The sequence below is a fragment of the Erinaceus europaeus genome, chromosome 8 (genome assembly GCF_950295315.1).
Source record: "Erinaceus europaeus chromosome 8, mEriEur2.1, whole genome shotgun sequence".
NCBI classification, from domain to species: domain Eukaryota; kingdom Metazoa; phylum Chordata; class Mammalia; order Eulipotyphla; family Erinaceidae; genus Erinaceus; species Erinaceus europaeus.
The window spans coordinates 12,530,372-12,548,790 of record NC_080169.1 but is presented as its reverse complement, the minus strand read 5'-3'; the positions used below and the strand labels follow the sequence as shown (position 1 = coordinate 12,548,790).

The window sequence follows — 18,419 nt, the reverse complement described above, 5'->3', positions numbered from 1 at the left end:
CTGCTCCAGGTCTTTGAGCTGCCTAGTCACACTTGTCCTGCAGGGAGTGGCTTTGCCATTGTCCCTTTCCATTCCATGCCCACTGCCATTTGATTTTTTTTTTTTTTTTTTGGAATCTAGTTAGGACCTTCCTGGGGTGGTGTCTTTCAGTTTTCTCCATTGTTGTGATATCAAATCAAAAAAAGACATACACACACACACACACACACACACACACACACACACACAGAGAGCTATGCACTAGCAAACTCCACAAACCCCACACACCCTGCCACACGCACATGCATACATATCCCATGTATCACACAAGTGCACACGTGTCACTGGAAGCCACGACTGTCCCATTCCTGCTCATAGCACACATGCATGGCTAGGCAGAATGTGCCACGGCCCACTCCCTCAGTCCCAGTCCCAGGGCTTCATAGACTGCTGAGGACATGGGGACCATTCAGCTTCCTTCTGACTTGCGTAGGGCCACCATAGTGTGGTGCATTGTGTCTCAGATCCATGGCCCTTTGGACACTGCCAGGCCAGCTCCTCAGTCTTGTGTGTAGTTTGTGAATCCCTGTGAATCTTCCACTGTAGTTTGTGAATCCCTGGTGGGCTGGGGCTGGGACAACCTGAGGTGGAGCAGCATCAGGGCCCCCAGATGGCTGTCTCCTGCTCCCTGATCACTCCACCCTCACTCTCCATTCCAGCCCCAACAGCTTAGATTCCAGGGACTTACGGCTGCCAGAGACAGCTGGTGGCTGGGCCATCCCAGTTTCCCTGCAGGACATTTCTCTTCTCTGTTGCTTCATTTCTAATCATCCACCTCCACACTGACTAGGGAGCAGAGCCAGGAGCCCTTCTGGGAACCGGATGCTCCTCTCGTCTACTCCCCCTTTTGGAAACCAGTATACTTGCAAGGAACTGGAGTCTGTCACTGGGCATTGATGTTCTTCAGTGGTGGAGACCAAGCTGCCCCAGACGTAAATCCCTAATTAAAATTGAAATTAATCCTCTCTCCCAACTACCTGCTATCTCCAGCCGGATGAGCAAAAGTTTTACACTGCTAATTAATGTTATCACCCCTTAGCTTTATTTACACAGCAGACAGAATTCACATGGCTGTGCAGGAGCTGATGGCGAGACGGGGGAAAATACTTCTTTTTTTAAGTAGAAAATAATTAATTACCTTGATCCTCCCTCTTATATTCTAATCACAGGCTTGCAGGGGTCTCTCTCCGGCATGCCTAGCCACCCTGGGCTGGTGCCTTCTTTGATGAATTCAGAGCTGGTTCCAAAGGTGGTGGCGGTGGGGGGCAGTTGAAGATGACAGTGGGGCAGCCTGAAGGGGAGACAGTGTGACCTACATGTGGGAACCCCAAAGGAGATGGCCATTATTTATGGAATTGAGCATTTTTGTTATCGGGTTAAAGAGACTTTAAATAGCACATTGAATTATTGAGACTCTCCTGGAAGACTAACACATCATATTAACTAAAAGTGGTATTTGGTTTTTCTCTTTTCTTTTTTTTGGGGGGGATTCAAGTCTATTTGGGGGATATCACTGTGCCTTCAGTGACTTCCCTGCAGGATCCACAGTCCAGGTCGTTTAAGGAGAAAGTGGCAGAGCTGGGTGGAGGCAGGAAGTCTGACCTGGGGCCTCAAAGTCTCTCGCCTCCCTCTAGGGTGAGGAAAAGGGGCTCACTCAGTCTATTTCTTTCATAGAAGTGAAAACTCAGGTGTTCAGATAAACAACCAGTGGCCCAAGGATGCTCACCTTAAGAGTAGAGTTTACTGGGAGTCGGGCGGTAGTGCAGTAGGTTAAGCACAGGTGGTGCAGAGCTCAAGGACTTGCATAAGGATCCTGGTTCGAGCCCCCAGATCCCCATCTGCAGGAGAGTCACTTCAAGAGCTATGAAGCAGGTCGGTAGGTATCTATCTTTTGCTCCCCCCCTCTGTCTTCCTCTTCTCTCTTCACTTCTCTGTCTTACTCAACAACAACAATAATAACTACAACAATAAAACAACAAGGGCAACAAAAAGGGAATAAACAAATATTTAAAAAAAGAGTTGAGGTTACATAGGCTCCTGTGCTAAATATAAATAAATATGGATCCGATCAAAATAGGTTTGATCGATAGGATGTACAGTTAATGTAATTTATGCACTGTCTTCATGTTTGGGAGCTACTGTCTGCTCTAATTCAGCTTTCTGGTCCTATTCCCAATTCTGATAGCATCTTCCCAGAGGACACTTTCAGCCCACCTGCATGTTAGCTGTCAGGCTCAGGCAAAAACTACTAAAGTTACGGGCCCCTAGGAACATACCTAAAATAAACTTCCCAGCTTCTTTTAACACGAAGGCTCCTAGTTTATCTGTTCTATTTTTACCTTTTGGTTCCAGTTTATTAAACAATTAGTCCTGCTTTATATATTCTTGCCTTCCAGCCACCAACTTGCAGACACTACCATCCTGACTTCCCTGGGAAGATGTGACCTCACCAATGTGTTCTGCAACTTCACCTCCCCAGAGCCCTGCCCCACTAGGGGAAGATAGAGACAGGCTGGGAGTATGGATCAGCCCACCAATGTCCATGTCCAGTGGGGAAGAAATGACAGAAGAGAGATCTTCCACCTTCTGTACCCCATAAAGGATTTTGGTCCATACTCCCAGAATGATAAAGAATAGGGAAGTTGAGGGTAGACAGCATAATGGTTATGCAGATTCTCTCATGCCTGAAGCTCCAAAGTCCCAGGTTCAATCCCCTACACCACGATAATCCATAGCTGAGCTGTGCTCTGGGGAAAAAAATAGGGAAGCTTCCAAAGGAGGAAATGAGACATAGAACTCTTGTGGGTGGGAATTGTACCTCTGTTATCTTACAATCTTGTTAATCATTGTTAAATCACTAACAAAATAAAGTTAAGACTTGTTTCCCCGGAGTGGCAATAAGCCCAAAGGTTTGTTAGTCAATCATCACACCTTTGGCAGGTACCCTGGGCGTGACTAGCTCTGCAGAGGACACTGAGTGCTCCAGCTGAGCAGTGACAGCAAAAACAGAGACTTCTGGGCTGAGTCTAGAGGCCCAGGGATACTAGGCTTGCTGGAAGCCCCCAGAAGCTGGAAGAAGCCTGGAGCAAATTCTCCCTCAGAGACTTGAGAAGGAATGAGTTCCTGACACTTTGCTCTCCAGGCTTCTGCCTCCAGAATTGGACACATTTCTGCACCAAAGCCATCTGGCTTGTGGCACTTTATGATGAAGACCCCAGGAAACTGGTGTGGTGCACCTTTTCTCGTGGGGGTGGGGAGAGACAGACAAAGAGTGCTCATGAGAACATTTGGGGTAACAAAAGGACAGCTCAGGGTACCTTGGTGTGCAAGATGCTTGGCTGTGACCAGAGCCTCAGGGGCCTGGCTTCCCAGAGGAGGGGAGACAGATTCAACCTGGGGGCTAAGCAGTGTGTACTCAGGCTCCATGACTAAGCAGTCTCTCCCCAAGCCTGCACCTTCCCACATCCACTCTGTCAGTTCTGCCTGTCATCCTTCCACGGAAGCTCCCTTTGACATCCTGATACACCTGCTGTTCCCTCACCCCATGTCAGATTCACTCTGAAACCTCCCTAAACACCTGGACGGGGTTTTCCCTGCACCCCGACATCTTGTTTTCCCTTGTGAGGCCAGTCTTACTACACAGTTGTCACCCATACTAGGTGAGCTCTGTGTGTCCGGTCTGTTCCCCAGCACAGCCACCCACATGCCTGGTAGTTGCATGGGCTGCAGGATGCCCCACATCTTGGTGAGGACAAGGTCAGAACACATACATGGGTGTGGGCTTGGCTGTGCCCAGACTGAAGCCCAGAATTATGGGAGTCCCTCTAGGCCTTGGATTGGTTCTGTCCTGTGAGTCTGGTGTGTGTGTGTGTGTGTGTGTGTGTGTGTGTGTGTGTGTGTGTGTGTGTATGTTGGGTGTGTGTGTGACTGTTCCCTTTCTGAACCCTCTGTCTTCATGTCCTGCCCAGAGTGGGGAGACCAGCTCTGCCCCTTCTCCTCCCAAACCTGTGTTGTCAAACAGCACCCTGAATTATGAAAATTGGGGCTGCTAAGAGCCTGAAGGAAAGGACAGGGTTTCTTTCAGGGGACAAAAGACGGGTAACTTTGAAGATCTGCTCTCCCTGCCCAAGCGGAGAACAGCTGTGCGGAGCCTGAAAGAATTTCCTCCCCGCCCCAAAGAGTCTAGTGTGTTCTTTCCCCTCCTTGAATGGAAGAGAGAAATGATGCTGAGTGGGGCGTAATTACCCAAATTGAGGCGGAAATCAGTGGTGAAAGGGAGAGAAATGAAGAGGCTCTGCCAGGAAATGGCCCCCAGCCCTCCTCCTCCTCCAGGAGCCCCACCTGCTGTCCTGCCAGCACTGCTCCTGACCCTCCTGGCCCAGGCAGCAAGGATGCTATTCTTGCCCAAAGCCATGCTCCACTTTGCCCCCACCACCGTGCAGGCCTCCATGAGTCTCTTCCATCACCACCACTCCCAAACCTGGTGCAAATAAGATTGTGACCTCTTAACACCATGAATCATAAACAATCTTTGAGTGATGGAATGCCTAATTCTTTTTCTTTCTTCTCAAAAAGGTCTTCCAGTTTGGCAGCCTGGGAGGTGGTACAAATGCCAAAATACTGAACTTGCAAGCATGAGGTCCCAGTTTTGATTCTGGACATCACATGTGCCAGAGTGATACTCTGGTCCTCTCTTTCTCTGTGCCTCTCTCTGTCTCCTAAATAAATCAATAATAATAAAAAATTATTCTATGGTTCTGAAACTAGGGAGGCTTCATTCTGAGCATGTGTGAAGTCTTGAGTTTGTCCCTGGACACCAATAGTGATACTCTAGTTCCTCTCTTTCATTTGAAATGTTATTCATTTATTTATTTATTTTACCAGAGCACTACTCAGCTCTGGTTTATGGTGGTGTGGGGGATTGAACCTAGGACCTTGGAACCTCAGGCTTGAAAGTCTGTTTGTATAAGCATTATGCTATCTACCACATCCCCTTCTTTCATTAGATTAAATGAATCTTAAAATCTCTAGTTTTTACCTGCACTATAGGGAGAGATCAGATGGTCTCCGGGAGCCAAAGGAACACCCAGAGAACTCACTCGGAGTGGACATGTTTGGAGAAAGCCTGCCGACCAGACCAGGGAGCCTCCCTTCAGGTCTTTCACGACACCATGCTGCTCCTTCAGTCCGCTCAGAGCTCGGCTCCCAGGACAACTCCTGCACCCTGTTGTCTTACAACCTTGTTAATCATTATCACATCAGCAATAAAACATTAAAAAACATCGAGACTTGTTTTCCTAGTCTCCTTTCAGCACCAGGTTCCAGGTGCTAACATGATGCCAACCTGACTTCCCTGGACAGACAACCTCAACTATGTGTCCTGGAGCCTCACTTCCCCAGAGACCCAACCCACTAGGGAAAGAGAGAGGCATGCTGGGAGTATGGATCGACCTGTCAACGCCCATGTTCAGCGGGGAAGCAATGACAGAAGCCAGACCTTCCATCTTCTACACCCCATAATGACCTTGGTCCATACTCCCAGAGGGTTAAAGAATAGGAAAGCTATCAGGGGAGGGAATGGGATACGGAGTTCTAGTGGTGGGAATTGTGTGGATTTGTACCCCTCTTATCCTATGATTTCTGTCAGTGTTTCCTTCTTATAAATAAAAATTAAACAAACAAACATAAAACACCTGACCTTTGGGGGAGGGCTCACTCTCTTTTCCAGGACTACTATGTGAGCAAAATGTAAGTCAGTCTCATACTTCTCTCTCCCTCTGTCTCATGCCCTAACATGTTGTGTTCTCAATAAAGTTTAACTTATTAAAAAAAATTTAAAAAACTTGTTTTCAGGGGGAGGAATACTCCAAAAGGTTTAGTTAGTCAACCAGCTGACTTTTGGCAGAAACCCTGGATGTGACTGGCTCTGCAGAGGTCACCGAGTGCTTCAGCTGAGCTGTGACAGCCAAAATAGAGACTGCTGTACTGTTTCTAGAGGCCCAGCAACACCAGGCTTACTGTCTTCCTTTGTGGGTGTAGTAGCTAAGGCTCAGAGCCCAGGGCTGGTACACCTCAGTGGAGCTGAGTTTCCAGAATATTCTGTATGACTCTGATGCATGGTTGAAGTGGCCATGTGTGAGGGGCTCATGGGTCAGGGAGCCACATATCAGCATGGAGAGTCTTCTGTGCAGGACGTAGTAACAGCTGTAGATGCAATTTAGAAAGGAAGAGAAGGCAGGATCACAGTGGGGGAAGGGCAAATATATACAAATATAGACAGATTGTTGTAGAAATAATAGTTAACCCTTATCTGCAACCTTGGGAGAACTGCTCTAGCTTCCAGTGGAGGCAATGGGGACATGACACAGAACTTGGGTGGTGGGAACGGTGCAGAATTATACCCCTGTTATCTTATAATTTTGTAAATCAATATGAAGTCACTAATAAAACTTAAGAGGGGGGGTGGTGGGGGGGAGAGACTCACTCCTATGAAGCCTGGCAGGCAAGACAGTTAACTGTGAAGGGAACCAGTTCCAAGCTTTGCCTGAAGAAAGCTGTTTCACATGAGAAAAACTGAACCTCACAATTCAGTGCTGTTTTTTTAAATTAAAAAAGATTTAAATTTTTAAAAAAAATATTTATTTCCCTTTGTTGCTTTATTGTTGTAGCTATTATTTTTGTTGTTACTGATGTCATCATTGTTGGATAGGACAGAGAGAAATGGAGAGAGGAGGGGAAGACAGAGAGGGGGAGAGAAAGACAGACACCTGCAGACCTGCTTCACCGCTTGTGAAGTGACTCCCCTGCAGGTGGGGAGCTGGGGGCTCGAACTCGGATACTTGTGGTCCTTGCGCTTTGTGCCACATGCACTTAACCCACTGCGCTACCGCCCGAGTCCCTAAAAAAGATTTTTTATGGAGCAGAGGTCGTATACATGCCTGATTCCTTTGCTCTGGGTTGCTTTTTCACTCATTCAAATGGAAAGTCACAGAGAAAGACCCGCAGATACCACACAGTGCCACTGTGTCTGCCATGTGCTGCTGGAGCTCAGTTTTGGGCCGTGCACAGACAGCACGTGCCCTACCCAGTGAGATAACTTTCTGGCCCTGAACTCAGTAGTCATTAGTGCAGTCACATATGTCGCCCCTGGATGCAGTGACTTTTGGAGCATCTCATCACCTGGCATGACTCAAGAGATATAGTCTGTTCCCCTCCCTCTGAATCTCCTCCGCTGCTGGCCTGTGATGGAGAGATGCCCCCAACACTGAAGTAGGTCACACCAGGCAGGACTTCCCACTTCAGCAGGTAGAGACCCCAATGTACCAACATGAATGCTTGATAATTTCTACTTCAGAAGGCGGCTAGAGCCATGGCCCCCTCTCAGCCATCTTTGCTGTGAGAGCATCTGCACAAGCTCTGAACTTCTGCCTCCCAGGGGCCAGCTCACATCCCTTCTGCCTGTGAGGTGTCTGCAGGCCTGAGTTACACTCTCTGCTCCAAGTCTCCCCTGCCAAGAAGAAGGAGTCACTCAGAAAACCTCTTACTCCATCCTGGGTAATCTCCCTTTATCATGCCAGCTTTGCATGTCACACAACCAGGTTACCTGACAGGTAAAAACTTGGTGACATGATAAAGTCACAGCTCCTGGTCTGTGCAGGATGTGGTGGATAGGGGGGAGGGGACAGACAAGAATCCTGGGGGCATCTGAGCATCCCACCTGCCAAAGGGTCAGACACAAAGCAGGACTAGCTATGGCCTACGGTGGTGCTGAGGATTGAACCTACATTCTCTGTGGCTACGGACATTCAAGTCTGGTGTGCTGCTACAGGGTAGCTTCCCTGCCCATTAAGGGTCTCTTGTCTTCCCTTTTAGTTTCAGATAGAGTGAGACAGAGAGACAGAGACAGAGGAGGAGAGACATCATAACACTGCTCCACTGTTCACGGAGCTTCCTCTGGTGCCATGTATGGTGCCCTCATGTGGTGCCAGGGACTCAAACCCAGGTACTGAAGCATGGGTTTGATGCCTCATTTATTGGATGACTTCTCTTATGGCTTAAGGGTTTTTAAAAAAAATTTCAGAAAAATCTCTGGGGATTTGTTCAATAGACTCTGCCTCCTTGGGTCATTTTATTTATTTTTTTACATTCTTTTTATTTTAGAAAGTAGGGGGAGGGAGGTGAAGGTTGAGAGGGGAGATAATAGGCCACAGCATCACTCCACCAATCTTGGAGCTCCTCAGTCTTGCCCACACTACCCCCATGCTGTACCCTGGGTTGATCCCAGGGTCTAATGCATGCTAAGGCCTGCACTCTGCTCGGTGAGCTCTCTACCAGCTCTCTACCAATAAGATCTCTACCAGCTCTCTACCAATAAGATTGCTTGGTGGAAGGTAGCCGGAATCCCCTCGCTTGGTGTCGTGAGCTCAGAAAGACATGACGTGACTTAATAGCTTGGCAAGTCCCCTCCACACAAACTCAATCACCTGTTTAACAAAGGAGAAAAAAATAGACAACAGCTCCGGTGAGTGAGAGTGTGCAGAGCTGGCCCATAGTACCCCCCACCCCCACCCCCGCAGAGCGCTGGGAGAAGCCAGCAGTGGCACAAGTGACTGCTTTCCTTCAAGACCATCTTCAGCGCAGTCTCAGGCTCACGCAAAGTGGAAGGTGCAGAGGTTTCCATGTGTGTCCTGCCTTCCGGCGCCACTTCTTTTGTGCAGCCACCCCTACTTCCAACATCCCTATCAGAAAGGATGTTGGTTACAACTGACAAACCTACACTGAATGTCATTACCACTCACAGCCCATGATTTACACCAGGACTTTGGACACGTCATAGACGATGACATGCACTTATTATCACAGCGTCATGTAGAGAAGCCCCACTGTCTTAGAGACCCTTCTTGAACCCACCTGTCTCTCCTTGCCACCCAGCCCTGGGCAAGCACGAGCTCTTTTGCAGTCTCCCTAGTTTCACTTTCTTCAGAATGCCATGTAGTTGGGACCACACTGTATATGTAGCCTGTTCTGATTGACTTATTATTATTATTATTTGTGGGGCTGGAGGGGGGAGCAAATATTGAGAGCAGCTGTTGGCCCAAGGCCAATTGTTCCTTGTTTCATGTGGATATTTCCACCTGTGCCCACCCTGTGATAACTATAAAAAGGTGGGATGAGAAGTGATCGAGGCCGCAGACTCTCCCTTTGCTTGGAAGTATGTCGGCGGCCCAAGCTTAAGCTTGATAATAAAGGCTTTTGCTATTGCATGTGATTCTGGTCTTCTTTGCATGAGATCAGGACTCGAACTTCTGGGCATAACATTATTATTATTATTATTATTATTATTATTATTATTATATGCTTTGAAGCTTACTCCATGCCTTTTCAGAGCTTAGGAACTCGTTTCTTTTCAGCGTGGAGTTAGGTACACTGCCCAAATTTGTATCTGGATTTTATATACCTATTCTATTTATCTACCCAGCTAATGACACTTTTTCCTGTGACTCTCTCTATCTCTCTCTCTCTATCCTTTCTTTTAAAATAATTTTTATTTATAAAATGGAAATACCAACAAGACCATAGGATCAGAGGGGTATAAGTCCACACAATTCCAACCACCAGAACTCAATATCCCATTCACTCCCCTGATAGCTTTCCTATTCTTTATCCCTCTGGGAGCATGGACCTAGGGTCACTATGGGGTGCAGAAGGTGGAAGGTCTGGCTTCTGTAATTGCTTCCCTGCTGAACATGGGTGTTGGCAGGTCTATCCATACTCCCAGCCTGTCTCTCTCTTTCCCTAGTGGGGTGGGGCTCTGGGGAAGTGGAGCTCCAGGACACAGCCCAGGGAAGTCTGGTTGGCACCATGGTAGCATCTGGAACCTGGTGGCCTCGCCCAAACTTCCCAGTTTTGAAGCAGCCTTCTTGCAGAGCTCAAGCCAGATATTATCTCCAAGTCACCATCTTGGCTCCACCTCCAACCCTTGCTTTCGGACCTCAGGACAGTGTATGCTGTTGAGCCTGAAATCTTAGGTCCAGAAGGACCCAGAAAGAGTGACCACTGGAGCAGCAGTCCAGAAGGTTTTATTTGCCTCTGACCTTTGCCTAGCAGGTCAGGTAAGGAAGCTGCAGAACGAGAGGGAGTATGGAGTTAGGGGGTACAGAGAAAGTGTGTGTGGGGGGGGGGCTGTGAAGCAGGGCATTACCAATACCAACATTGTGCCCTTGGGTGAGTCACATCCCATATCCTCTTCAGAGCTCCCATTCACTCACCTGAATCAGGACAGTGAAGCCTGTGCCCCATGAGATCACAGCAAAGCCTGAGTGAGGCTGTGAGGGCAGGTCCCCGGAGGGTGCACTCCTGGTCCACAGCTTGTCTGATTTCTTGGACTGATCTCCCTCCAGCATCACTTACTAGAGCTCTGGGTGTACGACGGAGCCAGGCTAGTCGGAAGGGATGGGCAGCCTGAATCCCAGTAGCCTAAGAGGACAGATGCATTTCTCAATCATGCAGAATCCTTGTTAAGTTAGTTCTTTATCTTACAACCTCAGGGACCAGCTGAAGGAAGGCTGAGCCATTCCATGTATTCATAACGATCATGTCCAACGCCAGGGAGGTGGTGAGGGAGCAGTCTTGGGTGATAGTGTGGGCCATTGGAGGTGTTTTAAATGTCAGGATAGACGTTACAGGCAAGGAGAGCAGCCCCTACAACTGTATCCATTAGTTGGGTGTGGAGGCTAAGGACAAACGAGCTTGGAGGAGTTAGGCATGAGAGCCTCCCATTGAAGCACAGCTCCCTAGGAAGTTCTGTGTCTGCCTGCTACTTTCTCATGAAAGATTTACCAGCTATAATGGGTCTGCAGCTGTGAAAACAGCCCAGCCTAAAGGCTTTGTGCTATGTACCCAGTGGAGCATATATGTTACCATGTATGAAGACCCAGGTTCGAGCTCCCAGTCTCTACCTGCATTGGAGCAGTAGTACAGGCACTTTTCCTACTGCCTCCATCTCTCTCTCTCTCTCTCTCACCTATTTAAAAACACACACAGGATTCTGGGAGGCGTGGCTATGGACTAAATACATATGCTCCAGATTTAAGTGCATCCAAATATATAAAACAAGTACTCACTGGACTTATGGGAGATATTGACAGTAACACAATAATAGTAGGTGATCTTAACACACCACTCACAGCAAGAGACGGATTATTTGAATAATAAACCAACAAGGAAATAGTGGTTTTAAGTGAAACAATAGAAGAGATGAACCCAATAAATATATACAGAACTTCTCATCTAAAAGAAATGAATACACCTTATTCTCAAGTACATAGGGATCATTCACAAAGATTGGTTCACAAAGACAGCCCAGTCTCTTTAACAAATGATGTTGGGTGAATTGGAAACCACATGTAGAAAAATGAAACAAGACCATCACCTAATCCCATACACCAAAATTAACTCAAAAGATCTGGATAGTAGGCCTGAAACTATAAAATACACAGAAGAATACATTGGTGAAAACTTTCAGGACCTTAACATTAAAGATGTATTTGGAGACTCCACCCCATGGGCAAGGGAAACTAAAACAGGAATGAACAAATGGGACTGGATCAAGCTGAAACAATTCTACACATCAAAAGAAAATCCCACAAGGATAAATATGAAATACAGAAAATGAGAAAAGGTATTTGCACCCTACACTTTAAACAAGTGGTTGATATCAACCATCTATAAAGAACCCCTACCGCTCAACAAAAAGAAAAACAACAGCCCAATAAAAAAGCGACAGAAGATATGAATAGACAGTTCTCTAAAGAAGAGATACATATGGCCCAGAGACATACTTGAAAATGCTCCAATTCACTCATCACCAGAGAAATGCAAATGAAAACCAAGTTGAAATTCTACCTCACACCTGTGAGAATGGGTTTCATCAACAAAACAAGAGAAGATAAGTGTTGGAAAGGATGTGGAGAGAGACGAACTCTACTGCACTGTTTGGTGGGAATCCAAACTGGTACTCTGGAGAATAATATGGAGAATCCTTAAACAAATACAAATAGAAATATCTTATGATCCAGAAATTCCACTCCTAGGCACTTACCCAAAAGTATAATATTGATTTCAAAGGACATATGCACTCCCCTGTTTATAGAGGCTTTATTCACGAATGCAAAAACTTAGATAACCAAAACTCCCTTAAAGAGTTGGAACTGGATAAAAAAGTTAAGGGATAGAATCTCAATGGAGTATTACTCAGCAATAAAAAAGATAATACTGTGTCTTCTGGGATAAAGTGGATGGAATTGAAGAAGATTATGCAAGTGAAGCAAGTAAGGAGGTGCAGGACAATTACAGAATGGTTTCACTCACATGTGGAATATAAAAAATTGAACATATGAATGCAAAAAAAATTAATCAACCTATATCTAAGACTGTGGTAGAACTACAATGGATATCTATGGGGGTGGGGATGGGGACACAGACCTTTAGTGATGGGAGCGGTGAGGAAAAAGAAGACTATAATTTAAACCATTAAGCCCTCAATGAAAAAATTTTAAAAAAAAACCATGCAAATAAGAAAAAGAGAGACTGCTCAAAAAAGATGACAGAGGACTTAGTGGGGGTTGTATTGTTATGTGGAAAATTGAGAAATGTTATGCATGTACAAACTATTGTTTTTACTGTCAAATGTAAAACATTAATCCCCCAATAAATAAATAAATAAAAGAGTGACTGCTGGGAAAAGTGGAGTTTTGATAATAAGCCCTGATAATAAGCCCAGTGGCAACAGGCAACATCCCCGCACGAAGGATAAAGAAGGAAATGCACAGTCTGTTGCCGACTCTCAGGGTCTGGGCTGGAGGCTCCCACCCAGTCACTCAGGGCTCCAGGATGTTAACTGCCCCACCTTCTGGAACCTTCCTGAGAACTGTACACAGGCAAGATGGGATTGCGCAGCAGTCACTGACTCCTCTGTGCATTATCCCTGAAGTGACATGAAGCTAGCCCTCACACAGTGACTTACTTGTTTATGTTCCATCTAACATTCTAACGGGTCGGTATTGTGGGATGTCCAAGCTCTTTGGTCATGGAAAATGACAGCACAGTGGTTCAGCTTTAAGCATCTCATCTTGCATCAGCAATCCTTTCGTTCTCCTTCCCGCGGTTTATCAGTGTACGCTATGTTAGCATTCCTCCTCTATGCCTTTGTACTTCATTTGCACCCATAGCACACAAGCACGCAATCAAATCTCACCCCCTTTCTCTCCCTCCTTCCCTTCTTCCTTCCTTCCCTTCTTCCTTCCTTCCCTTCTTCCCTCCTTGCCTTCCTCCCTCCTTCCCTTCTTCCCTCCTTCCCTTCCTTTCTGTTGTATGCTTTACATTGGGTTCTAGTTCTCCCCTGGCAAAAGAATTGGATCAGTCCAGTTAGTTTCGCGGGCCTGCTTGGCCCCGCCCTGAAGGAACCCCGCCAGAGTTCCAGAGTTGAAGAGTTTCAGAGTTCGAGAGTAAGAGAGGGTTCCTGAGTTCCGGAGTTGGAGAGAGTGCTTGCGCCGCCGCAAAGAGACAGCAGAGTTCTGTTTGGTGATTAGTTTGTCTTAGTTTATGAATCGTTGTTCCTGAATAAAGAAATACAGCTTCCCTGCCCAGCTGTATGTCTCTGGTCGTCTCTGTTACCCGCCAGTGAAGCTAGCCCGGCCAGCTAGAGCCTCCGAAAATTTAACAACACCTTTCCCCCTTTCATCAGGGTTATCACAGGAACTCAGTGCCTGCAACACCAATCCACAAGTCCCAGTGGACATTTTTTCCCTATAAACACAGAGTATTTAGAGGGTAGGGGGTAGCTAAAGAGAGAAAGGGGGGCTGGGTGGTGGTGCACCCAGTTAAGCACACAGAGTATGAAGTGCAGGGAACCACACAAAGATTTGGGTTTGAGCCCCTGGCTCCCCACATGCTGAGAGGCTGCTTCACAAGAGGCGAAGCAGGTCTGCAGGTGTTTCCTCTTCTCTCTATCTTCCCCTCCTCTCTCAATTTCTCTCTGTCCTATCTAATAAAATGGGGAAAAATGTCTTTCAGTAGCAGAGGATTCACAGTGCAGGCACCAAGCCCCAGTGATAACCCTGGAGACAAGAAAGAAAAAAAGAAAGGAAGGAAGGAAGGAAGAAAGAAAGAGGGAGAGAGACACACACACTTGCAACACGTTTCAGTTCTCATAAAGTTATTTTTTTTAGGTGTGAAGCACCTAAAAAAAATGGGCTTTGAACCTGGGTCCTCGCCCATGGTGACCTACATGCTCTACTGTGTGCCACCACCCAGTCTCTTACTTCCTCTATTTTTACTATAGGCCAATATGCAGTATGCTACTGAATAAACATTAAAGGTGGGTGGGGGTATCGCATAATGGTTATGCAAAGAGACTTTCATGCCTGAGGCTCTCAAGTCCCAGGTTCAATCCCCCACACAGCCATAAATCAGAGCTGAGCAGTGACCTGGTAAAAAAAAAAAAAATTAAAGATACATTTAAAAGGATATAAATGATGCAAAGGTGACACAAAACTATCTAAAGATGGCTGACAAACCCACTTACATTCCAGGCACAGGGTGCCTGAAACACTGGTAAAGGGCCAGCTCCTCATTCATTGATAAAGCCATTGTCCACCAGGAAGGAAGCCCAGTCACTAAGTGAATAATATCTCCCTTCACTACCCTCTAGGAGACTGGGGAGCAGACAGGTGTGGAGTGGGGTGCCGAGGCTAGATGACTGCCCTTGGAGCCTGTTTCTTTGGCTTCATGATGGGGCAGTGTCTTCCACTGAAGTTGGTCAGAGTTAAAGCTGGTCTTGTGTGAAGGTCCTTACCAGGGACTGCTTGCTCTCTTGTGCATGGTGTCCAGCATTTGGCTGCATTTGGGCACAGGGAACCTGTGATCTGGAGCCCTGTGGGCCCCTTTAATCACAAGTGGGAAGGGGCCCTCTGGAGTAGGTTCCCCTGTCAAGCCAAGACAAATCATTGAGGGTAGGTAGGGCAGCAGTGGATATGTATTCCTCTCTAGAAAGTGAGTGACATTTGGGGGAGGGGGAGAGTGGGTGGTGGCACACTCAGTTAAGCCCATTTATCACCATGAGCAAGGACCCAGCTTTGAGACCCTGCTTCCTCCCAGCAAGGGGGAATGCTTCATAAGCAGTGAAGCAGGTCTGCAGGTATCTCTCTTTCTTTCTCTCTATCTCCCCTCCCCTTTCAATTTCCTTCTGTCCTGTCAAATAAAAATAGAAAGAAAAAAGAAAGGTAAAACTGGCCATCAGGATCAGTGGATTTGTAGTGCAGGCACCGAGCCCCAGTGGTGCTTATAGCAAAAAAAAAAAAAAAAAAAAAAAAAAGAATGTGACATTTGGAAAGAGGTAGGCCTGGGGCTCACTTAACATTTGAGTCTTGTGGTGAGTGGTCCCCAGGGGCCAGCAGACACATGGTGGTGACATTAACAGGCTGCGGAAGTTGGCACTGGATTCAGGGGCTCTGAAAGTGTGTTTCCTGTAGTGGTGGTGTTATCTTCCAGGCCCAGGGGAAGGAGGGGGTGAAGGGTGAGAAAAATGGCCTCAGAATCAAACTCTATCTCCTTTATGTGCCTCGGGACAGTGGGGCCCTTGGTCTCTAGGCCGCTTACTGTCTCACCCCAAGCTGTGTCAGCTTCCTCACAGCCCAGAGGTGCCACCACTCCCCTCCTCTGCAGAAACTCTCAATTTGTCTCCTACCTTCTAGTTCATCTGAGGGACCTTCTCCCTGCCTCTGTCTAACCTGTGGGGGCTCCACGGAAGGTCAGTGCCACAGGCTCAATGGAGTTTCAAGGAGAGGGGCTCATGTGAGGGCCTGGAATGGCAAAAGTTGATTTGGGCCCTCTTTCTGAGCTTTTCTTTCTTTAATTAGTTTGCTTCCAGGGTTTTCTCAGGGGCTTCTGAGCTGACCTGCGTATGGGATAGCTGCCAGCAAGAAGCCAGGGTCAACTTCCCAGGTCCCATGTCCCAGCAGAACATTTTGGATGTGCTGCCCTTCCTCTGGTCCATCCAGATCCAGACCTTCTTCCTGGATTTAGAGACAGAGGGAAAGACCATCCTGGTACTCAGAAGGCCCTGTCAGGCCCTCACTATCCCTGCAAGAGGCTTTGTACCCTTCCTCATAGGTCCTGCTGCCCTAACCTCCAGATCAGTCTCTCTCTTTCTCTTAATTTTATTTATTATTGGATGGAGACAGAGAGAAATTGAGAAGGGAGGGGAGATAGAAAAGGAGAAAGACAGAGAGACAGATCAGTGTCTCTCTACCTGCAGTAGAGAGACAGGCCAGTAGGCAGGCCAGTGAAACTGGGCACTAGGGTTGCCTCCTGGGGGCCTTTGTCTCGGCAACTGGACAGGTGACCGGGCCCCTTGGTGCCCAGCCAGTGGCTTCCAGCAGGAAGACAGTTAGTGGCTCCTCTCCCTTTATGGCATGGCCTTGCCTACCAGCTGTCAAAGCTGCTCTGTATCTATCTAGTCCTGTTCCAGGCATCCACTTTAGGGGTGGAGTGACCTCGATGGTACCTCAAACCCAGCAGGAGAGATTGTCAGGCAGGGCCAGTGCAGGCAAGCAGGGCAGGGGAGTTGGAGAGGGAGGGATTGATCACTTTACAGCTGCTCTTGGGCCTTTCCTCTCTGCCCATCACTGGAAACTTGTCATACAGCTGTGCTCAGTGCACATCTGTGTGGGTCTCCACAGGCTGAGAAGCTGCTGTACTCCCCAGAAGGACTGTCCCTTCTCTTCCCATCTCTGGTCCCCTATTCTCAGGTGGTCCTGGTATTGGGTGTCCATCATGCTGCCCTCCTGTAGGGTCCTGTGTCCTGAAGCCTGTCCTGTCTGCCCTGAATGTACCCCTGAGAACCCTGTCTGAACTTTCTGTGCCTGTGGTGTAACCCTGACCTGCATGTGTTTCATCTGAGTCATTCTTATTCTATCACACCATCTCATTCACTCACTCACTCACTTTCTTATTTACTTATTTGTTCATTTATTTACTTATTTGGCACTGGGACTTGATGTCTGTGTAATTCCACTAGTCCTAGAACATTACTTTTCCTTTTTTTTTTTTTTAATTCAGACAGAGATAGAGAAGGAGAGACCAAGGGGGAGAGGGGAGAGAGAAGAAGAGAGAGAAAGGATACCACAACACTGCTCTACCTTTCTCCTGGTGCCATGAATGGTGCTCCCATGGGGTGTCAGGGCCTCAACCCTGTGTTCCTGAGCACGGTAAAGTGTGCTGTACCAGTGCACTACCTCCTACTCTAACACTAACCCACTCAGTGCTTCTCCCGGCCTGTCTCTGTCCTCGTGGCCCTGGTCTCCTGTAGGTTCTGTGAGCACTCCAAGTCAGAGCTGCTGTCTTTGCTAAGCCCACTCCTCCTATGCTCCTGGGGACACAGCTGAACCTCCCCTCCACCTGCTCCCCAATATCCTTCTGGACACAGTCAGCCTAAGCCACCTGCCAAGTTAGACTTTCAGTGAGGTGTCTCTTCAGCTTGACCCCATCACACTTTGAAAGGCGCTGCAGAGTGGCTTTGTGCCTTTTGTGGCTCCAGGTGACCCTGAGTGTGACATCCAGGACACGTGGACAGAAAGCAGCAAAGAGCATGTTGAACTCTGCCTCTGGACCCCTGTGGCTGCTGTCCACATCTGATTCCTTGTGGCCTCTCCCTCCATCAGGACGCCCTGGACTCCTTGTACTTCCCAACACACCCGGGAATCCATCACTGCTGCCATTTTCTCTGCAGATACTCATGCTCTGTGAGCTATTTCAGGGCGTGGGCCTCTAGGAGGTAACATCTGAAAAGGTGGGACACCCCCCCCCAAACCACAGGGGGTGGGAGAGGAGCAGTATTAAGCACAGTGTATGTGTTTATGTGTGTGTGAGGGGGAACCAAAGTTTTGAGTGTTTCTTATGGCAAGTTGTACAGGGATCTCAGTTTAACCTTCCAGAACCCTCTTCCTCACTGACTCATTGTCCCTGGCCAGTCACCTTGAGCTGTCCTGGTTTGTTTATAGGGGTGTCTGTCATCTCATTTACATGGTTCTGACATTGTCAGAGCCCCCACAGGGGAGGATGTAACACTCATTTAAATTTTAAAAAAAGTTTTAAATTCTCTTTATTTATTTATTGGATAAAGATAGCCAGAAATTGAGATGGGAGGAGATAATAGAGAGGAAGAGAGACAGAGAGACACTTGCAACACTGCTTCACCCCTCACAAAGCTTTCCCCCTGCACGTGGGGAATGGGAGCTTGAACCTGGGTCCTTATGCATTATAACATGTTCAGCCAGGCAAGCCACCACTCTGCCCCCAATAGCACCTATCCGACAAGAACA

The 18,419-nt window shown here is 47.5% G+C and overlaps 1 long non-coding RNA gene across 1 annotated transcript in view; it reads right to left on the bottom strand.

The window, feature by feature from the left end:
• Nucleotides 1–4,144, bottom strand: part of LOC132539866 (uncharacterized) — a 490,646-nt gene extending 486,502 nt beyond the window's left edge. The window contains exon 1 of the long non-coding RNA XR_009551133.1: nt 4,129–4,144. This is a non-coding gene — a long non-coding RNA (uncharacterized LOC132539866). The remainder of the gene's footprint in view (nt 1–4,128) is intronic.
• Between the last annotated feature and the right edge of the window lie 14,275 nt (nt 4,145–18,419).